The following is a 20,738-nucleotide window of genomic DNA, read 5'->3' as shown; positions in this document are numbered from 1 at the left end:
ATGGAGAGCTTTGTGACTGCAAAGTTGATCGAGTGAGCTTTAACTTAAATTTCTTTGTGAACCAGAAGTCATTTTTGGAAATGTTCTCTATCTGAACCTCATACATTTCGTGCAGCAGGTTATTTAATATACTATTGCACAGTATTTTGTTACAGGCCCTATTATTCAGCTTTGCAAAATGCCTTCCTACCCAAAAAGCAACAGCAATATCTTTGCAAACATTAGAAAGTCATATTTTCTCTCTATTCAGTGGCGTCAAAACAACTTGATTCTAATGTTATATGACTTATAAATCTTCTCATTGTGGTGACAGCTCCCAAATGACGTGTCAGGTATGCCAGCTGCATTAGAACAGTGGATGGATGCAGCAGATACAAAACCTTTTACTTAGCTACATTAGGGATTACACTTTGTGCCTGCAGTTCCTAAGTTGTTTAGACTAGGATAAAGAATGTCTCAATTTGATGGGTTCACTTAACCCTTAGACTGCAGTCAAGAACACCAATCATGCTGTGACCAAAAGGAACCAAGATTTGAAAAGCTCATGGCTTATATTGCTGCTGCTACTCTAGGTGAAGGTACTGCTCTTCAGTCTCTTTGCTGGGGTGCTAGTAGAAATAAAAAAGTGGAGAGGCGGTCTGTTTTTCATCATCGACTCTCAGTATTGTAGTAAATTCCACACAGCATTTGTCTGCTGGACAAATGCAATTTCCTACCATTGATCTTTGGGACAATGAGGAAAGACCTAAGATGTCATATGGATTCTCTCTTCTGAAATCTTTCACATAGTCTTGATTGGCATTCATTCAGAAGTCACCAGGTAGACTTCTAGGGGTGGTAACTTTGGGTTTATAGCAAGCATCATCTCCCCTAGTGATTCGTGTTGCAAGATGCTTATCTGTTACCATAACCTGACTTGGAAATTGTGCTCTGGTGGCGTCAGTGTTTGTAATGACTAGCATCTTTCTTCTGAAAAGGGTTTCTTTTGTAATGGCTGAAAATGGCATTTTTATAGAAAACCCTATCAGGCTCAGCAATTAGACATGATTTTGAAGGCTAACAGAGTGGATAAAGGCATTGCTGAAAGAGAGAATGTATTCTGAACTGCCTTCTCATTGTGTTTTCACAGTTCGAGGCCTGGAAGACCCCCCAAACGTTCTCTGGGAGTGGCCATACAAGAAAATGCGCGCCTTCTGCCCCATGGTGTCCCAGGCCTCATATCGCCAGGGCTTATCTCTCCAACAGGTAAGAAAATCCGTCAGATGATCAGCCGTAATTCTTGCTCCTGCACGGCAGTTGAAATAAACTAATATTGATCTAAATGCCTTGTCCTTCAGGGCTTTCCAAGCTTTTCTAGAGGTTACATTATTGAATTTTTTTTGAGTATTCATGAAGACTGTTGTGTTGCTGCAGTGACTAAAATCTAATGGATCCGTAATTCTGTTCTTTATCAATTGTCTTTTCCATATAGGAAATCCCATTAAATACTTTGGTGGGGGCTGAGTTGGGGAAGGGGGTGGTGGTGAAGGGGACTGAGAAGGGGAGAAACACTGGCCATATGGAACATTGTCATAAAATCTCCTGTAGTATGCAGCTCCACATTTCAGCTGTGTTCTCAAGTAATTGTTCCTTTGTTTCCATGGGGTGAAGAAATGCATATGTGGGTCATGAAAGCAGTGAGTGTATGTTTGGAATGCCTAATCACATCTATCTCAGCTAAAAGAGCGCTCATGATGAGGAAAGGTAAGGAAAAATGCATGCGGTCATGATACGTAATGATGCGTTTAGCATTTCTTATACTGTCAAGAAAAGGGACAGTGGCATCAATAGGGGAAGGCTACCTCAGGAGGTGATATCTGCCATCCTGCCTTTGTGACAAAATAATTCTGCCTTTATAACAAAATAACTCACAGGGAAAGGGACCTCCAATGCCCCCTAATAGAGCCCACTCTAACAAGAATGGCCTATATGACATCTCCACCAAAGGGTCATCCAACCTCCAAGTAATTGCCTTTATCCAGCAAAGCCTCATTTAATTTGTACTTGGCCAATTCACAATTTGTGTGCATCACATAAGCACTAACTGGATTTTGCAGCCGTTACTTGTTCAGGAATTCATGTATCTGTAATAATTGTTGGTGTGCACATTCCCTCTCCCAACATCCAGTCCAGTGACTTTCTGACTTAGTAGATGGTGCTTGAGAGCTGTGGTGACCATCCTTCCTGGGATGAGTGAGCTCTGCCCATACTCAGACAACAGATGTCCAGTTGCTCTATTACTAGGTCTTGAGGCAAAGGTTGCTGAGCTTGGTTGGCTTTGCCAGAGCCACTACAAAAACCCAGGGTCACCTCCATGTCAAGCTTAGGATTTTAATGGAAATCTAATGTGTTGCTCCTGTGAAAGGGAAGGTGCCATTAAATTAAAAAAGTATAAATAAAAAGTCCAGGAATGTTTAAACTACTTACAGAAAAAAAATTAGATATTTAAAAAGTCACTTGAGCAACCCTGTCTGCATACAAGCAATATACAGATTATAAATAACATTCATTAAAGCAGGCCCCATAGGAACTCTATTGTGAAACATCTCTTTTTGTCCTATTCATAGAAAGGAATAAAACATTATTTACATATATATGTATTAATTCTGATTTTTCATTAAATCTTATCAGAAAGGTATGTCACAGAGACAGACATATGTACAGTTTGACCAGAGAGAAATTTCAGCTGAAGCCCTACAGGGAGGTAACATATATTTTAGATTTAAATTCCTTTAGTGTTTACTCCATGCAATTTCCCTTGAAAGGTATCAGTGGTTTTTTTTTTTTTAATGCTGGATGTCAGCTACCTTCTACTACACTGTAAACGGAACCACCGTATATCTTTCTAATCCACTGACAGTGTCTCTACGAGATTAGTCAGTCTATGCCTTCATTATAATCACTGTACATTTTGTGTTACTGTGCAGTTCATCTCTTTGTTCAGAAGTGATCATGAGAGGGCAATAGAGGTCATAGACCACTATTTCATGAATATACAGAAATAAAAGATGGTACCATTGGAGGGGAAAAAACCAAAAACCAGACCAGGGTGAGGGTTGACTTTAACTAGCTGTTTCTGTGGACAGTGTCCAGGTAGCACCAAGTAGTTAAGAGTTCCTCATTTGATACCCATCAGCAGTGGGCCATTGGGTACCTCCGTACATCTTCCTTAACTCCTTATCACTTCTTGAATGCTAGTAAGAGCTAATTGGTTCAGCATGGTCCAGGCTCTCCCCAAATTGCTAATGGTTTTCAGTTTGCTACGGGAATGATTTTTAGACTTTAATTTTAACTTTGTCTTACCAAGGAAAAAGTCTAAAGAAATTGTTGTAATAACAGGAACTCCTTTGATTATAGTAGCTATATCTGCGGTGTTTCAAGTCATGTGCCTCTGATCTTGTTCAAGGGGCCCGTCTCATCACTGCCTCTTCCCATGTAAATTGTAGTTTCACCTAAATTCCCCACTCCCACTCCTTTGCTGTCAGCAGGTTTGTGCTCAGTCAGTTCCATCATAAGATGGCTTGCTTTTACGTAGCTTATTGTTCATTTCCGGCTTTCTGGATCAACTACGATTGAGACTGGAGGAACTGTGACCTCAAGAAAGAAATACATTTGATTGGTTTCACAGTCTCACAAGAATCATGCGTTGGGTGCTATTAGCCTGCAGGATCACATATGAACTCATAATGGTTTAGACTGGACCTTAAAAACAAAGACATCAGACTTTACTGTGTAGAAGACAAGATTTTCTTGAAATAATGTAATAGATTTTGAAGGACAAATACAATTATAAATTATCAGCCGTCACAAAATACTTTGCAAGCCTTAAAGTGCCAGATGAGCATGAGCTTTAACTACAATTATTATTGCTCTTACGGTAAGTTTTATCCTCCCTTCTTTGTGCACTTCCTCAGTGATTGAGTCACAGGGAAGGATGGTGGGGGAAGGACCAGTTGATGACCATTGACATTCCAAGATATGATTATAGTTTTTCTTTCCAGCAAGGATAAAGCCATTCTTCAGGATAGCTGCCATCCTTCTCTCCTGTGGGGATTGTTAACAGTTATAAATTGTTTATTGTGACAATTCTTGAGTGAATTACTTTGATATATATGGCTAATAAATTAATATGATTAAGTTAATGAGAATCTGTCCAAGTGTTGCCAAACTCCACTAGTCCGGCTGTAATGCCACTCCGCATTTGCAGCACTAACTCCCCCCACCCCCACCCCCGTTGTGAGAGGATCACCACTGCCTACGCACTGTCACAGTGATAAATGACATATCCCATGATGCCCTGCATTCCATCTGGTCGGGCCCCAAACCAGCCCAGAATAAGAGCTCTTTTATACAAATCACATATGCAGAAGCCAAATCTATTGGGTTCTCCGAAGACAGATTTCCACTTTTCCCACCTCCATCCCCCATCCCCTGTGCTCCCCCCTCCCTTTTCTTTCACCAAATAAATGAAATCCCACAATTCTGCAGAAACTTCTGGTTTACCCCTTTAACGAATCCCCTGTGTGGCTACTTACTTTCCCTGGGGAGGAGAAGCATATTTAAATAGCACCATTGAGCTTTTCTGTGTACAGTGTGCCTGACAGAGGATAAGCTGGCCTGTCACCATTTTATTTTATTGTGGTGCAGTGGATTGCTGTTACTGAAATAACCCATTAAGCTAAAGCAGTAGTTAGGCTAATCCACAAAAATTCTATATACTTATTAAACAAAATGCACTAGAAGTTGGAATTGTCAAGGGAGCCCTACAGGGCAGAGTGCTTTTCTTACTATTTTCTATTAAAGGTGTAAAGGATATTAACAGTCTCAGGCTTCCAGTGGTACCTTGGAACATTGGGAGAACAGGAAAAAGCAGCATCAAGCATCTGTTCATCTCTACCCTCTCTCTCCCTCTTTCCAAAGACCTGCAGACTTCTGCAGGGCCCATGGAGAGGTTCTATATCAAGATAGTACGTCTACCTATGTTGGCTCCCAAGTACTTGGGTAATGATTATTGGGCAAATGTGTGTGCATTGGAGGGGAGCAAGCAATAAAGTGCTAGGTGGTTTTCAAAATATATTTACCATGGCCACATTTTGGATGGTGACAGGCCAGCTTATCCTCTGTCTTGCCTGGACTTAGAATTGAGTAGTTTTTTGGGTCCTGGTGACTGCAGGAGAGGAGACATGGTTGATTTAGATCCCATTAGACTACCTTGATGTCATCTTCCATGTGTCTTTCCTCTTTTCTCCTGGGAGAATCTTTTTGTTATGGCTTATATGCAAATACCTGTTCACTAGTTGATAAGCTTTTCAAGTGGACAGTCTCCACCCCGAAATCCAGAAAGAGATTGTGGTCATCCTTTCTGCATTTCAAAAACAAGCACTTTCCAAGGCAGTTGATTGTTTAACAATTCAATTCAGTAAATATTTATTGTGTTTATGTACTATTTTTAAGGTGTTCGGGATAAAAAGAGAAAATGACACAGCTTCTGTCCTTAAGGAGCTTCTCTTTCACTGTAGGAATCAAACTTGGTTCATGGATAAGGAGATAGAAATGATATACCAAATAAGATGAATAATTTCAAGTGAGAGAGAACATTTACTACTTAATGGATGCGCAAGTGGGGGATCAGGAAAGGCCTTGTGTATAAGGTGGCACCCAAGCACGGGTATGAAGGAGGCTAGGAATTTTATGAGGTAGTGATGAGGAGAGGAATGCATGGTGGGTGCAGGGGTGGGGATCAACTGTACGATGATGCTGTGCTTTACATGCACTAATGTTAATATCATTTCCAGAAAAGGTCTAAAGGACTGTGCCCATAAAGCTATAGCAAAAACCTTTAGTTTTTATAAAAACCAAACACAAATCTCTTCTCTATGTGTGTGTCTTATCCTCACTATCTCTCTAAAGAGCAGTCATCCATATGATTTCAATGCTTATTCTTTGTATAGGCCAGTACTAACACTGATGATTACAGTCCCTGACCTCAGTGAACTTACAGTCTGGTGATGGGGCATGACCGAGATGAAGCATGTGCACAAATAACTTTGAGTTATGATAGGGACGTAGCCATATGTGCCATGGTTATCAAAATTATAGATGATACAGAACTGGGCCAGATAGGTAATCTATTGGAGAGGAAAATTGATTTCCTGTAACATTGCAAAAAATGCTCAAAGGCATCTTCCTTAGAGTTGGGGATGAGGAGGGATTGCATTCCAGGCATGGAGAAAGGCATTTGACCAAGCATGGAGGCAGGAGATGGTGTGTGAAATTCTGAGAAACTCAGTCCAATTTGGTTGGAGCTTGTAAAGGAGGAGTTTTGAAAAAAGACTGGGAAATGTCAGTGAGAGCCAGATTGCAGAGAGCCTTAAATGCCAAGCCAAAAAAGCTTCTGCGTGTGTGATGGACAGTGGGAAGCCCTTAGGGCCTTTGGAGCCAAAGGAAGACAAGGTCAGACCTGTCCCTTAGGAAGATTATTGTGGCAGCTTTGTGGAGGATGTATTGGAGGGGGATGATATTAGAATGGGGAGAACAATTAGAAAGCTGGTAGAATAGTTTAGGGCCTGAACTAAGGTGTGGGCATGAATGAAGGAAGGGAAGGGTGTCGACAGATGCAGGAGTTGTGGAGAGAGAATTGCCTAGTCTTGGCAATCATTGGGTACTGTGAAAAGAGTAAAGAAGAAGGACTAATCAAAGGTGGATGTTGAGGTTCAAGCCTGTGTGACTGGGAGGATGATGGTGCCCTCAACAGAAATATGGAAATTTGGGGGAAGGGATGGGTTTTGTGGGACAAAGTAATGTCCTCTGTTTGAGGACATAGTGAATTTGAGATGTGTACAGAGAATCTAGGAGATACCCAGCAGACATTTGATGATGTGGGACTGAGGTTCAGAAGTGACCCCCAAGACTGGATATGTCATTTTGACCATCACCTGTGTAGAAATGAGGATTAAAACTATGGGAGAGGATGAGTTCTACCAAGGGAGCAAGTGCAGAGAGAAGGGAGAAGGCCAGGAGAGAGGCTTGGGAATGGCCACATAAATAGGCCTTCTGGAGGTTGGGAAAGGATGACTGCCGAGGGCCTTTCTAGCTCCATAATTCTGTGACAGAAAGAATATTTGCTTAGCCTTGAAAAGTTGTGGCTTCTCTTGTTCACAGAGTCTCAAGGAATTCCCTTCCAAGTCTCTGTCTTCCTTATCCCTCCCAGAGCTGGTCCCTTCTGTGGGATGGCTTCCATGAGATCTTACCAGGAAGGCTGGCTGACTCTAGCTTGGCCCCTTTTAGCAGGCTCAAGCCAGCCTTTTAAGATTTTTCCTTGCTGTGAATTATCAGGTGAAGGCCAAGCCTCTTCCACATCACATTGCAGTCGTATTTTTTCCTATGTTCCCTCTTCCCCTTTTTATGGCAGTCTCACCTTATAGAAGTATTAGTGTTATCAATATGTGAACCTGATACCAATTTTTCTTCAATACCATCTCCCTGGGCTATTTATGTAATGTAATAGGAAATCATATGAGTGACATGAGTATTATAGGGTCCTAGATTATGAGCCATGGAGGCTCAAGGGAAAGAGCTCCTTGCTAGAGGCCACAGCTGTCACCCAAAGGGAATACATGCCTGCTGACCCTCAGAGATATTACCATTTTCCACCCCAACTTTCAAACCACATTTGTATACATGGAAAGTCATACAATTAGCCACATTTATATGCGTGGGGAGGCATCCAATCAGCAGCATCATTGTTAGAGATGAAGAATGACAGCATGTGTCTTAATCTAGCTGACATTCAATAGAATTATATCTTATGGTGAATAGTAAGATCACAGTTGCTGTTGTGGAAGATAAATTGCTAGACCACTAGTAAGACCTCAGTAGGAGTATAGCCAGAGTTGTTTTCTTTGTGTGGAGTCCAGTTCAGTTACTTGCTCCCAAAATGGTCAAATCCAAATGGGATCACTATTTGCTCTGCGTGACAATTCTTAGGGTTACGATTGTTCTAATTTGATGCTGTGAAAAGATGTGGGTCTTCACTTTATAAAAATACAATAAATTAACAGAAGCTACTGGATAGGGAAGTAAGAGTTGATATGTTGATAAACGTTGCTGGGGATGCTCGGCTGACATCTCGAAATGTTAGGATGAAACAAAGTTTACATTCAAAACAACATAGTATTTCTTACTTTTTTAAAACCTGCAAGTCCAGGTCGTTATGTACCCTTGAGATGTTGTATGTCTCCCCTCCAGGCCCCGCCCCAGCCCCTCAAAGTGGTTACTAGTATAATGGTGCAGCTTGAATTTCAGACATATTTTAGGTTTGCTAATGGCCTTGAATAGGAAGAGGAAAGCATACTGGATTACTTTGGAGAAATTGTCCAGTTATTTTAAGGACCCCAAATGTCTCCCTAAAACAGTGATCCATCTTTTTAATACCATTTTTCTTCTGGTGGTGATGTCTGTCTGTGAGCCCCTGAACCCTAGAGTCTCCAAAGAACTGAAGTTACAGACCATGCAGAGGGCAATGGATTGTGCAGGGGCAGCAGCCTAAGGGATGGCATGAGACATATGTATCATTGAAAAGGAAGAGGGCTTGGTTGTGTGATGACAGGCTGGATATTTGACGGACAACTTATGTGTTCTGCTGGTGGCCTCAGAATGCCAGGTGAGCTCAAGGAAGGGCCTTAGTATACTGGGAAGACCCCCTGTGGTGAAATTATGGGAAGGTATGGCCAATCCCCTAGGACGAGCAGTCATCTGCAACTAGAGGCAATGTCCACATTGACAAAATTGCAAGTACTTGGGAGTAACGGAAATTTCTTTTCTTACCTTCAAACCCTGCGTTACACTAAAGGTATCATTCGTCATTCTATTAATGTTGCTCTTTGCTCATTTTCTTTTCCTTCACTATGAAATGGTACACTGGAAAGGATACTTATGTTGGAGTCAGAGGCCCTGTGTTCAAATCTTTCCTTTGACAGTTAACATATGTGTGACTTTGGACAAGTCACTGAACTTCCTTGATTCTCAGTATCGTCATCTGTCAAATGAGGGAGTTGGACTGAGTAGCGTCCAGATTCTTTTCAAGCTCTAGAGTTCTGATTTTCTGATCCTGTGGTCTGCTTATATCCTCCATGTTGCCTCTTTCCATTATGCTTTGGTTTGCCTGATTCTTCTAAGATGGTGAGGCCAGTGATTTGCAGCTAGAAGATGGAATGGCATTGAAAAGGTGGGTGTAAATATATGTCAAGTGCTTTGGAAACCTTAAAGTGCTACATAAATGCTAGCTGTATTTCTTGTGTGAGGGAGCAACAGCTTGAGAGCATACTTGTGTCAAAAACCAAGAACGGATTTTTTGGTCTCTCTTAACGTGATGCTTTACTGTATTATCTTCCCATCTCTCTGCCCTCCAACAACCACAGATGATCAAGAGTTTGGTTTAATTGCTCCTGTCTTCAAATATAATGAGGGACAGAGATTTTAACTTGTTTTAAACTCATCATTTTTTATCGTCTTTATCAAAATGGAAGACTAGTAGGTTAGTTTGAAAGAGTTGAGAATATAATGAGAAAAACCTTGTGCCAAGAATCGCTTTACTGAAGCATACTTAGAGAATTTCAATTAGAAATGAGCCTTTATTAAGAAAACTTGGTGTTATACAATATTTTATATCATTGAGAAATCCAGGTAGATTACAAAATAAACTGTGGAAGAACAGCATGCTCTCGGTTATGATGAATATCTGAAATGAAAGGTATGATAGCTTTCCATAGGCTTTCACATGCTGAAAGAATATTTCTATACAGGAGTGTTAGATTTGGCAAGGTCACCTTATTGTTTCACTAACATATATGGTTTGAGAGGTTGTGAACCTGTTTCTTAGAAGTGGGGGATAATCATAGAATTCTTATTGACCTGGACAGGACTGGAGTTGAATCATGAAGTTGACTTGCTTTTGAAAATATGTTGAAAAAGGTGGTAATTTAGAATCAATTTAAGGGTGTTTGGCATGTTTCTTTTTTATCAGTGGGAATTGCAAAAACCAGCTGAATCTCCTCAGGAATAATTCATTTGAAGATTGATTAGCTATGCTTTTCAAATGAACTGTTTTCCAAATGTCACTGATAACTAGCTCAAACCTCATCCAGACAGTCCACGCCTGATACTTGGCTCATTGAGATCTCTTGCATCTGAGACTGTTCCTGAAATGGGAGAAAAGTCTCTGGCCTACCCTATGCACACATTCTGATTTTATGGCAGCTGCGAAAGTACCTGAACTGTCTCCTTCACCACCCTTTCCAAAGTAAGATGCACCCAGTGTGATATGTTGATCTCTGGCCCTGCCTTGTTAAGGTTCTACCCCAGTCTGGGTGGCATATCCCCATTTCTCTCCCTGCTTCCTTCCATCCCCACTCTTTCAGTGGACATTAGGTGAGTGTGGCCCATATATAGGAGGGGAATCAATTTCATCCTGGCCAACCAATCCTGTTCAGGTTAACGTATGTTTTCTGTTAACCTCTCTACATTCAGAAAAGATGCCCCATTTCAGAATAGAGCGAGCTTAACTTAGAGAAGCCAATTACATGACTTAGATTTGCTGTTGTCATCAAGTGTTCGTGAGTACCTACTATGTGCTTGACTCTTGACAGTTCCTCATCCTTTGACAACAAGAAGGGGACTTTGCGTGCCAACGTTCTGGGCCAGGATTATCTTTATGAGCAGAAATTCAAGTTTAGATATTATTGCTTTATTCTTTTTTGGCTGAAACGATTTGTGCCTTCTTGTTCTTCCCTAGCTTGTGGTGAATAATGCCTTATTTTTTTAAACCATTAGCTGAAAAGAAGCTTAAGTAGATTGTGCTTCTACTGTACACAGAACAGTCCATTCCCTGAATGAAACCTATTTCAACACTGTTCAGTATCGGGGAGGAATAAAACACATAATTTAAAATTATATGAAGCATTGAAATTATTATGCAATTTTTTAAAGTGGTGGCATGGCATAGAGTACTGGGCTTACCTGAAACACCTGGGCTCTCACGCCATCCCATACAGTGGAAAGAGTGCTAAGTTGGGAGCTGGCAGAAGAGTTAAACTCCTGGAAACAAGTTTAAAATGTCATTGAGAAATGTTTAACAAAATAAAAAAAATTCAATGCAACATAGATAATGTTAATTTGTGGTTTTCTAAGTCAGTGTGTGGCTGGCAGGGATCTGTTTCTCTTTGAGTGTGATCCCACTCCATTAGAGGACCAAGGTTCCAACCCCCTTTCTGTATCACATCCTGCCAGTCATTCTGCTTCTCTAGGCCTCAGTTTCCTCAGCTCTAAAATGCATGTGTTGGGTTAGATTACTTTCAAAAGCCCATTCTGCTATAAATCCATGACCCTCGAGAGCAAAGCCTCTTAACTCGTGATCTACAGGGATCTCAGGACATCAGTGCAGTTGAATGAGAACAAAATTACATCTTTATTTTCACTAACTTTTGTAATCCCTTGTTTTTATTTTCCACATTTAAAAACATTATTCAGAGAAAAGGCTCCCTAGACTTCACCAGAATTTCAAACGGTCCCATGACATAGGAAAGGTTCAGAACCCCAAGTCAAGTAACCTCTATGCTTCAAGCAACTCCCTAAGACTTGTTGACTAAGTTATGGACATGTTTCAGTCTGATTTGGTGGAAGGAGTTCCTACAATGAGAACTTCCCAAGAAATCATAGATCCTTTGTATATTTGTCTCATTTATTTAATGGAAACAATCTATTTTCCAATTACTATTTAAAGGATGGACAAGAGGTACATAGGATGAGAAGGTGGGGCTGAATTGCCCTCTGTACAAATGGAAGGAGCCCCCTCCTCAATCAGTGAGATCACAGAACCATTGAAGAGTTGGAAATGTAATTGAACTCTCTTGTCACTGGCCTCCCTGGTCAGTAATTTGTTGGAACAAGGGAGTACGGTTCCTTCCCCATTCCGTATCCCATATAAAAGCTGCTATAGTGCAGCATTATAACAAGCTCATTTCCACTCTCCTTAACAGCTCAGTAGTTTTGCACACACTTGCAGAAAACCTCTCCTCTTGCTACTCACTGCACACACACAGTGCGCAGCAGAGTGCGATTGACTTGGCCCCAGCCATCGCTGAGCAGGTGACTTGATTACCCTGAAATCAGGCAGAAAATGTCCTCTTCTGGCCACTCGAGTGAATCAGTCAAATTATCGAGTGGCAAAACTAATTCCACGCCTTGGGCCATCAGAGCTGCCACTTCCTATAAGTCAAGCCTTCACTTAGTGGGAAATTGTTTTTTTATTTTATTCTCTTTCATTTATTATGCTTATTTCAGCGAATCCATTTAGGGCATGTGAAGCAGCCAGTATGCTCCAGCAGTTTTGGGTGTGTACCCTCCCCAGGCAGCAGAGCTGAAATATCTTAGGGCAGCAGGCCATTTCAGAGGCCTCCAGCTGGATGATGAGCCCTAGAGCTGGCAGGTGCCAGCAGCAGCAACAGTAATTTTAAAGGGAAGAAAAGCTAGAACCTGAGCTGTATTCGAAGTTGTTGCCCCAGAGAAGTGAGCCGACCCAAATTCTTTTTCTCCCTCATTGTTTGTCAGTTCTCACATTTTCATGTATATGTAATCTGTTTCCTTGTTGGCTCCCTTTGATGGAATGCAAACTCCTTGGATGCAGACCCATTTTCATTGGTCTTTGTATGCATACCTTTCATGTAAAAGATACTAAATAGATGCTTGTTGGATTCGATTCTTGTTGGAGCAGAAAGCATCTAAGAGCATCTGAGCCTAAACCTAGGCTGCAACACAATGCTTTCTGAAGTGCCTGAACTGTGTTAGGCATAGTGACAGCTGCCCCTATGACTAAGTCATTGTCCTTGCCCTCCTCAGTAGACTCATTCTCCAGTATGGGAGGGGAGATTCATTCACATGTAATTCTGCGTAGAACAATAAAAATACATATATGTGTGTGTATACACATACATATGTATACACACAGTTCTACTAAAAAAGAGAGAGAATCTCACTTCCCATCATATCTTAGATATATCTTTATCTAAGGTCCTTGACGCAGGGATTCAGACCTTTTTTCGTGTTTGTGTTCTCTTTCTCTCCTCACGTAGAGGAGGCATTGAATAAATATTTGTACAATAGAATTAAATAGAAGAGGCCAAAGTGTAATTAGAGGAGGGGCAGATTTATTCAAGCTGGAGAGGGGGAGCAGAGTTTCATCAAATCTTAGATAATAGCTTGGATTTTGAAGAAGAGAAACTGGATGTTGGGGGGCAGGCAGTGGCACCCAGGGGATAGCAAGCGCTTGAACAAAGGCAGGAGGACACGAAGTCTGTGCACCTATAATGGTTAGTGGTTCAAGTTAGCTAGAACTTGGATTATGTGAAGAAAAATAGCCTGTAATATGTGGATGGGAGCAAAAAGGTTTTGTCAGGCTAGAGAGTTTGGACTTTATTCAGTAGAAGCATTGGAGAACCATTAGTAATTTTTTGAAAACGGAGTAATAAGATGAATTTTATAGGTGTGTGAATGGATTTGAAGGAAGGAGAAATTAGAGGCCTGGAGATCATAGCCCTTGTGAGTAGGGATTGTTGCATTCTTTGAACCTGCTGGCACATGGATAAGTGCTTAGTAAATACCTTCCGATAGACTGATTGCTCCATAATTTTATAGCTCTAGAGACCCAGAGAGTGGCAGGAACTTGCCTAAGGTCACACAAGTACTTAAGAGTTAAAGATGACATTTGTACTTAGGACCTCTGACTCCAGAGCAAGTGCTCCTTCCATTATACCAGATAAGTATGGAGGCCTTTGTCATAGTTGCAGAGAGGGATGATAAGGACCCGAACTATAGTTTTTTTTTGGTGGAAATGGAAATGAAGGACAGGATCTGAGAGACTTAGAGAGAAAGCCTAGGTCATGGCCAACTGGTAGCATATTGGGCTGAAGGAGGAGACAAAGATAATCCTCACATTTCAAACATAACAATTGAGAAAATCATGATGTCATTAGGCGAAATGGGGGACTCCAGAGAAAGAGGCTGCTTTGGGAAGAGTGATATTTTGTTTAGTTTGTATGTAAGGAGATAGTAGGGATCCAGGTAGAAATGTCCAAATGCAAATTTGGGGACCCATTCCATGGAAGGTGATCATTGAAACCATGAATCTGGATTTACTTAACCTCAGTTTCCTCAGCTACAAAATAAAGGGAGCTTGACCACATAAACTACAAGATTTCTTCTATCTCTAACATTCTCATTTAAAGTTTGGATCCCTGTATTCGTTTTCTCTTGCTTTCACTTTGAATGGAACAATTATTGAACCTGAGTTTTCTCCAAAGGCTAGAAGGAGCATTTAGTTCATTTTTGTTCATTACTCATAGATCTTTAGGAAATGAAGTCTTTTCAAAGCTAGGAAGAGCCTTCACTTGATATCAAAATGTGAACAGCTGGCCCTGCTTTGTGTGGCTGTGTTTATAACCATGTCTACAAAGTGTTTTTGAAAATTTTCACTTCAATTTGTGTTCGAAAATGGATACTGAGTTAGTTATGGTTTTCTCTTTGCACATTTTCCTCCCACATGATTTGGTAGTACCTCTTGACTGGGCAAGTGGCATCATTCACATATCACACCACACAGGCCTTCCTGAAAACTGACAACAAACCACATTCTGTGCATTTTATTTGTTATCTTAGGAGCATTCAGAGCTTTTGAGGTATGAAGATGTAATGGTGAAATCCTTCTCTCTAGGAAGGGTGGATCTTTTCCTAGAAATGTTGCTCTCTTTGGTATAGGAATAACGTAGTTATTGATTTCTTCTTCTTGAGATACTAGAACTGAGATACCCCCTTAATTTGTTTTATTCCAGCTAGAATTGCTCATGATTTGGTGACTGCATGGTCTCCTTTTTGTGTTTGGACATAAGGCAATCATTTGCTTCATAATAACCTTGGGACTATGAACAGAACACCCAGTTTTAGTTTGGAGAGGTAGTAGAAAAAGCATTGAGCTAAAATTCAGGGAATCTGGGATCTTGTGTTGGTTTTGTTACTAATTACAAATGTGACTTTTGGCTAGTTACTGACTCTCTCTGGGCCTTGGTTTCCTTTTCTGTCAAAGGAGGGGGTTGGTCTAGATGATAACCAATCAGAACCACAATGCATTTTATATTTCATGAAACAGATACAGACTTATTACAGTTTTCTTTTTGCATAGGAATCAAAAGTAAAATGCATTTGTTTGTTAAATTTAATTAAACTCGAACTTGACTATCTTGTTATTTTCCAAGTATATCTTAGGAATTGTTTTGGAAAACTCTGTTAGTTGGTTTAGTGTTGGTGCAAACAATCCCCTGTTGTTAGGTTTCTTGGGCTGTTTACCTGAACCCATGGGAGCTGATGAGATTACAGAGAGAAACCAGCAAAGGGCCCAGAAGAGAGCCAGATTTACCAGCGGTAATCACTAGGAGATGATGATAGTGGGAGGAGGAGGTGAGACCACTGCCACCAAAGCCAAGGGAATGTGACAGCAGTGGTGCATTCAGCTTGGGACAAGAAGGCTGAAGAATGAGAAAAAGCCATTTGCTTTAGTCAGTAAGAGCTTGTTGGGGAGCCAGGATGGCAGAGTAAACCATAAGTTGCTCTAACCCTCCTTTGTTGACCTTGAAAAACCCAGAGAATATTGGCCCAGGAAAAATCCTGGAATAGTGGAGCCAGCAAAAGGGGGTACAGCAGTCTTTTAGCTTGGGAGGCTTGGGAGATCTACAGGAAGGGTCCCTCTTGCTGTGGCTGAAGGGGACCAGGACAGGACGGGAGGTGTCCAGCAAGCACCACCTCAGTGGACCAGCAGGAGATCCTGAACCCCAGGGGGGTGGAGCGAGTAAGCACCAACACCAGGACCCCTGGAGTGCCTTTGCACAGCCAGGGGAATTAGCAGACACTAGTGTGGACAGGCGTCCACCGTCCACCACCAGCTGAGTCTGTCTGTGCTCTAGTGCAGCCCTAGAGGGGAGGAGGAGACCTCCAGTTGCCAGACCACCCCTCCCCCACACCTTATTCTGCGAGCTTCAGTGTAACCCTGCGGAAACTCAGAAAGACACACACCAGCCAGCTGTAGCTCAGCCCCAGGTAAGCTGCAGCATTATGTAGCTTCTAGCTGACAGAACCAGAGGCCACAGCCCAGAAAGCCAGTAACCAGGTCCCTAGCTCCCAGCACAAGAAGCTTGGGACAGAGACCCCTGTGCCCCGGAAGCAGAGATCCACTTTAAAAGCCAGGAAAAAGGCAAGCACAATGAAGAAGCAAACTAGAAAAGCAAAGACCATAGAATCTTACTATGGGGACAGGGAAGATCAAAATAAAAATTCAGAAGAGGACAGCACTGACACTATACCCACATCTGAAACCTAAAAAGAGAATATGAACTGGTCTCAAGCCCAAAAAGAATTCTTGGAAAAGCTCAAGGAGAATTTTAAATGCCAAATTAGAGAGGTAGAAGAAAAATTGACCAGTTCTTTTAAAAATACAATGAACAAAATGGAAAAAAATTCACTGATGAAAACAAATCTTTAAAAAGTAAAATTGGCCAAATGGATAAGGAAGTACAAAATCCAGCTGGAGAAAATAACTCCTTGAAAAGTAAAATTGGCCATATGGAAAAGGAGGTGTAAAGCTAATTGAAGAAAACGATTCATTAAAAATTAGAATTGTGCAAGTAGAAGCTAATGACTGTATGAGGCATCAAGAATCAGTCAAACAAAATCTAAAGAATGAAAAAAAAGAAGAAAATGTAAAATATCTCCGTGGAAAAACAACTAGCCTGGAAAATAGACCCAGGAGAGATAATCTAAGAATTATTGTTCTCCTGGAAAGCCATGATGACAAAAAGAGCGTGGACAGCATCTTCCAAGAAATCAAGGAAAACTGCCCCAAGGTCCTAAAACCAGAGGGTGAAATAGTCATCAATAGAATTCACCCATCATCTCTTGAAAGAGATCCCAAATAGAAAACTCTAAGGAATATTGTAGCCAAATTCCAGAATTATTAGGTCAAGGAGAAAATACTGCAAGCGGCCAGAAAGAAACAATTCAAATACCATGGAACTACAGTCAGGATCACTCAGGACCTGCCAGCTTCTACATTAAAAGATTGGAAGGACTGGAATATGATATTCCATAAGGCAGCAGAGCTTGGACTACAACCAAAGATCAACTACCCAGCAAAATTGAGCATAATCTTTCAGGCAAGGAGATGGACATTCAATGAAGTAAGGAACTTCTAGACCTTCCTGATGAAAAGGCCAGAGCTCAATGGAAAATTTGATCTTCAAATACAAGACTCAGGAGAGGCATAAAAAGGTAAGCAGGAATAACAGAAAAAACAAAACCTGTTATTCAATAAGGATAAACTCTTTACATCCCTATATGGGAGGATGCTATTTGTTAATCTTGAGAATTGTACATTTATTATGACATTTAAAAGGGTTATACATAGACAGAGGGTGTAGGTATAAATTAACTGATGTGATGATAAAAAGCCTAATTAAGTGGTACAGAGGGATTGTAATGAAAGAAGAGGAAATGATCAGGCAGAAAATGGTAAATGACATCACATGAAGAGGCCCAAAAACATTATAGTAGAGGGAAAGAAGGGAGGGAGATGTCCATTTTTTTAGCTTTACTCTCATAGGATTTGGTTCAAAGAGGGAATAACATACTCTTTTAAGTATAGAAATCTAACTTGCCCTACAGGCAGTAGGAGGGGAAAGGGGGGGGTGGTTAGAAGGGAGGGAAGAAGTAGTAAGGGAAAAGGGAAAGAAAAGGGAGGGGGCTGATAGAAGGGAGGGAAAATTGAGGGAGGCGGTGGTCAAAAGCAAAACTCTTTTGAGGAGGGGAAGGGAGAAATAAAAGCATAAATGGGGGCGGGGATAGGATGCAGAGAAAGACACAGATAGTAATCATAACTATGAATGTGAATGTGATGAGCTCTCCCATAAAACGGAGATGGATAGCAGAATGGATTAAAAACCATGATCCTACAAAATGTTGTTTACAAGAAACACATTTGAAAAAGGGGCATACACGCAGAGTAAAGGTAAAAGGCAGGAGTAGAATATATTATACTTCAACTGAAGTAAAAAGAAAGCAGGGGTAGCAATCCTAGTCTCAGGCAAAGCAGAAGCAAAGATAGATCTAATCAAAAGAAATAAGGAAGTAAACTATATCCTGCTAAAAGGTACCATAGACAATGAAATATTATCATTACTAAACATATATGCACCAAGTGGTACAGCAGCCAAATTCTTAGAGGGAAGTTAAGGGAGTTAAAGGAAGAAATAGCAAAACTATACTAGTGGGGGACCTCAACCTCCCCCTCTCTGGACTTGATAAATCTAACTTCAAATTAAACAAGAAAGAAGTTAAGGAGGTGAATAGAATTTTTAAAGATAGATATGATACACCTCTGGAGAAAACGGAATGGGAATAGAAAGGAATATACCTTTTTTCAGCTGTAAGTACATGGCACATACACAAAAATTGACCATGTACTAGAGCATAAAAACCTCACAATCCAGTGCAGAAAGGCAGAAATATTAAATGCATCGTTTTCAGATCATGATTCAATAAAAATTAATATAAAGCAATGAAAAGATAAACTAAAAATTATTTGGAAACTAAGTAATCTAATCCTGAAGAATGAGTGGGTCAAACAATAAATCATGGAAACAATTAATAACTTCATTCAAGAGAAGGACAATGATGAGACAACATACCAAAACTTATGGGATGCAGCAAAAGCAGTTCTTAGGGGAAGTTTTATATCTCTGAATGCTTACATGAATAAAATAGAGAAAGAGGAGATCAATGAATTGGGCATGCAACTGAAAAAGGATATGAACAGGCAGTTTTCAGAAGAAGAAATTAAAGCTATTTATAATCGTATGAAAAAATGCTCTAAATCACTCTTGATTAGAGAGATACAAATCAAAACAACTCTGAAGTACCACACCACACCTATTAGATTGGCTAACATGATAAAGCAGGAAAATGATACATGTTGGAGCAGATGTGGAACACTAATTCATTGTTGGTGGAGCTGTGAGCTGATCCGACCATTCTGAAGAGCAATTTAGAACTATGCCCAAAGGGCTATAAAAATGTGCATACCCTTTGACCGAGCAATATTGCTTCTAGGGATGTATCCCAAAGAGATCATAAAAATGGGAAAAGGACCCACATGTACAAAAATATTTATAGCACCTCTTTTTGTGGTGGCCAAGAACTAGAAATCGAGAGGATGCCCATCAGTTGGGGAATGGCTGAACAAGTTGTGCTATATGAATGTAATAGAATACTCTTGTGCTATAAGAAATGAAGGCGGACTTTGGGAAAACCTGAAAAGACTTATATGAACTGATGCTGAGTGAAGTGAGCAGAACCAGGAGAACATTGTACACAGTAACAGCCACAGTGTGTGATGACTGGTTTTGATATACTTAGCCCACTCAGCAATGCAAGGACCTAAAACTTTTCCAAAGGACTCAAGTTGGAAAATGCCATCAAATCCAGAGAAAGAACTATGGAGTCGGAATGCAGAGTGAAGTAGTGGATGTGACTGCAGCTAGATACAGAGATCAGAAAGTTGTCTCTCTGCATAGGGAGAAGAAATGACCAGAGAGAAGCATGTGTGTGACTTTCAGTGCCTGGAGTAGGAGGAGAGAAGGTAGATGGTGGGGGTGGGCCATGTTTGAGCTTTTGGCAAGATCTGAGTATAGGACAAAGGGGCAAGGCACTGAAGAATCCATCGTGGTAAATAAATGAAACCTGGTCACTAGAAGGCTAAGTTGGGAAAGAAACAAAGTGAGGGCAGAGTGGGACTAATGGCCTGCAAAAGCACTCGGGATAAAAAAAAGTTTAGGAGGAGTGAGGCCAGGGTTGGGATGTTGTCTTTGTTGTTGAGTCCTTTGTCTATTTGTTATATCTCTCCCTCCTCCATGGCTTTACCTACTGAGCCTGAGGCTGATTTCCCTTTTCTGAATCCCCCTAGTGACTAGCACTGGGCCTCATATATACAGAGGTACCTAATAATGTCTTGTTTGAATTGAATTAAATTCTGAAATCGGAAGCAGGGAATGCCAAACTGCTGATATGAGTATTAGCAATTTGGAATGCTGGAAGATTTCTTGTTGGCATGCAGGAAGCAATACTAAATTCACATCAGAGATTTCTTTGTATTGTTGTGAATTTCACGGAGAAATGACAGACTTCTACTTTTTAATTTAGTGATGATAAATCAGTGGAGAGAGGAATTTTTTTTTAAGAAATCGTTTAAAGTTTCAAGAAGGTGGGCAATAGCAGGCAAAAAATAGAAATCAGTCTGTGGGAGAATCTTTATGGTGATGAATTATTTGGGGTTTTCTTATTCCTGTCAATGTAGAAGAAATGAGTGGGCAACCAAACTATCAAGAAACAGGTTCTACAGTCAAGTCCCCCAAACTCTGTGTAGTATCCTAGAATATTCGAGGTAGAGAAAACCTTGGAGGTCCTTTGGCCCAAACCTTTCATTATACAGTTGAAGAAATTCTGGCCTAGAGAAGGCCGTCCATCAGCTCGCCCAGTGTTGGTCACAGAGTAGGGCCTGTTCGCTTGATTCACTGGCCATTCTCTTTTTGCTATACTGTGCTGCCTTC

At 40.8% G+C, this 20,738-nt stretch overlaps 1 protein-coding gene across 1 annotated transcript in view; it reads left to right on the top strand.

Annotated features, from left to right (window-relative positions):
• The first annotated feature begins 1,132 nt into the window (after window positions 1-1,132).
• The window catches only part of DACH2 (dachshund family transcription factor 2), a 208,796-nt gene continuing 189,190 nt past the window's right edge, over window positions 1,133-20,738 (top strand). The window contains exon 1 of the mRNA XM_036740067.1: window positions 1,133-1,245. The gene's annotated coding sequence lies outside the window, so the exon portion shown is untranslated. The remainder of the gene's footprint in view (window positions 1,246-20,738) is intronic.

This window comes from Trichosurus vulpecula, chromosome X, assembly GCF_011100635.1.
Source record: "Trichosurus vulpecula isolate mTriVul1 chromosome X, mTriVul1.pri, whole genome shotgun sequence".
NCBI classification, from domain to species: Eukaryota; Metazoa; Chordata; class Mammalia; order Diprotodontia; family Phalangeridae; genus Trichosurus; species Trichosurus vulpecula.
Note: the sequence above shows the minus strand (reverse complement) of the source record. Positions and strands in the feature narration are given on the sequence as shown.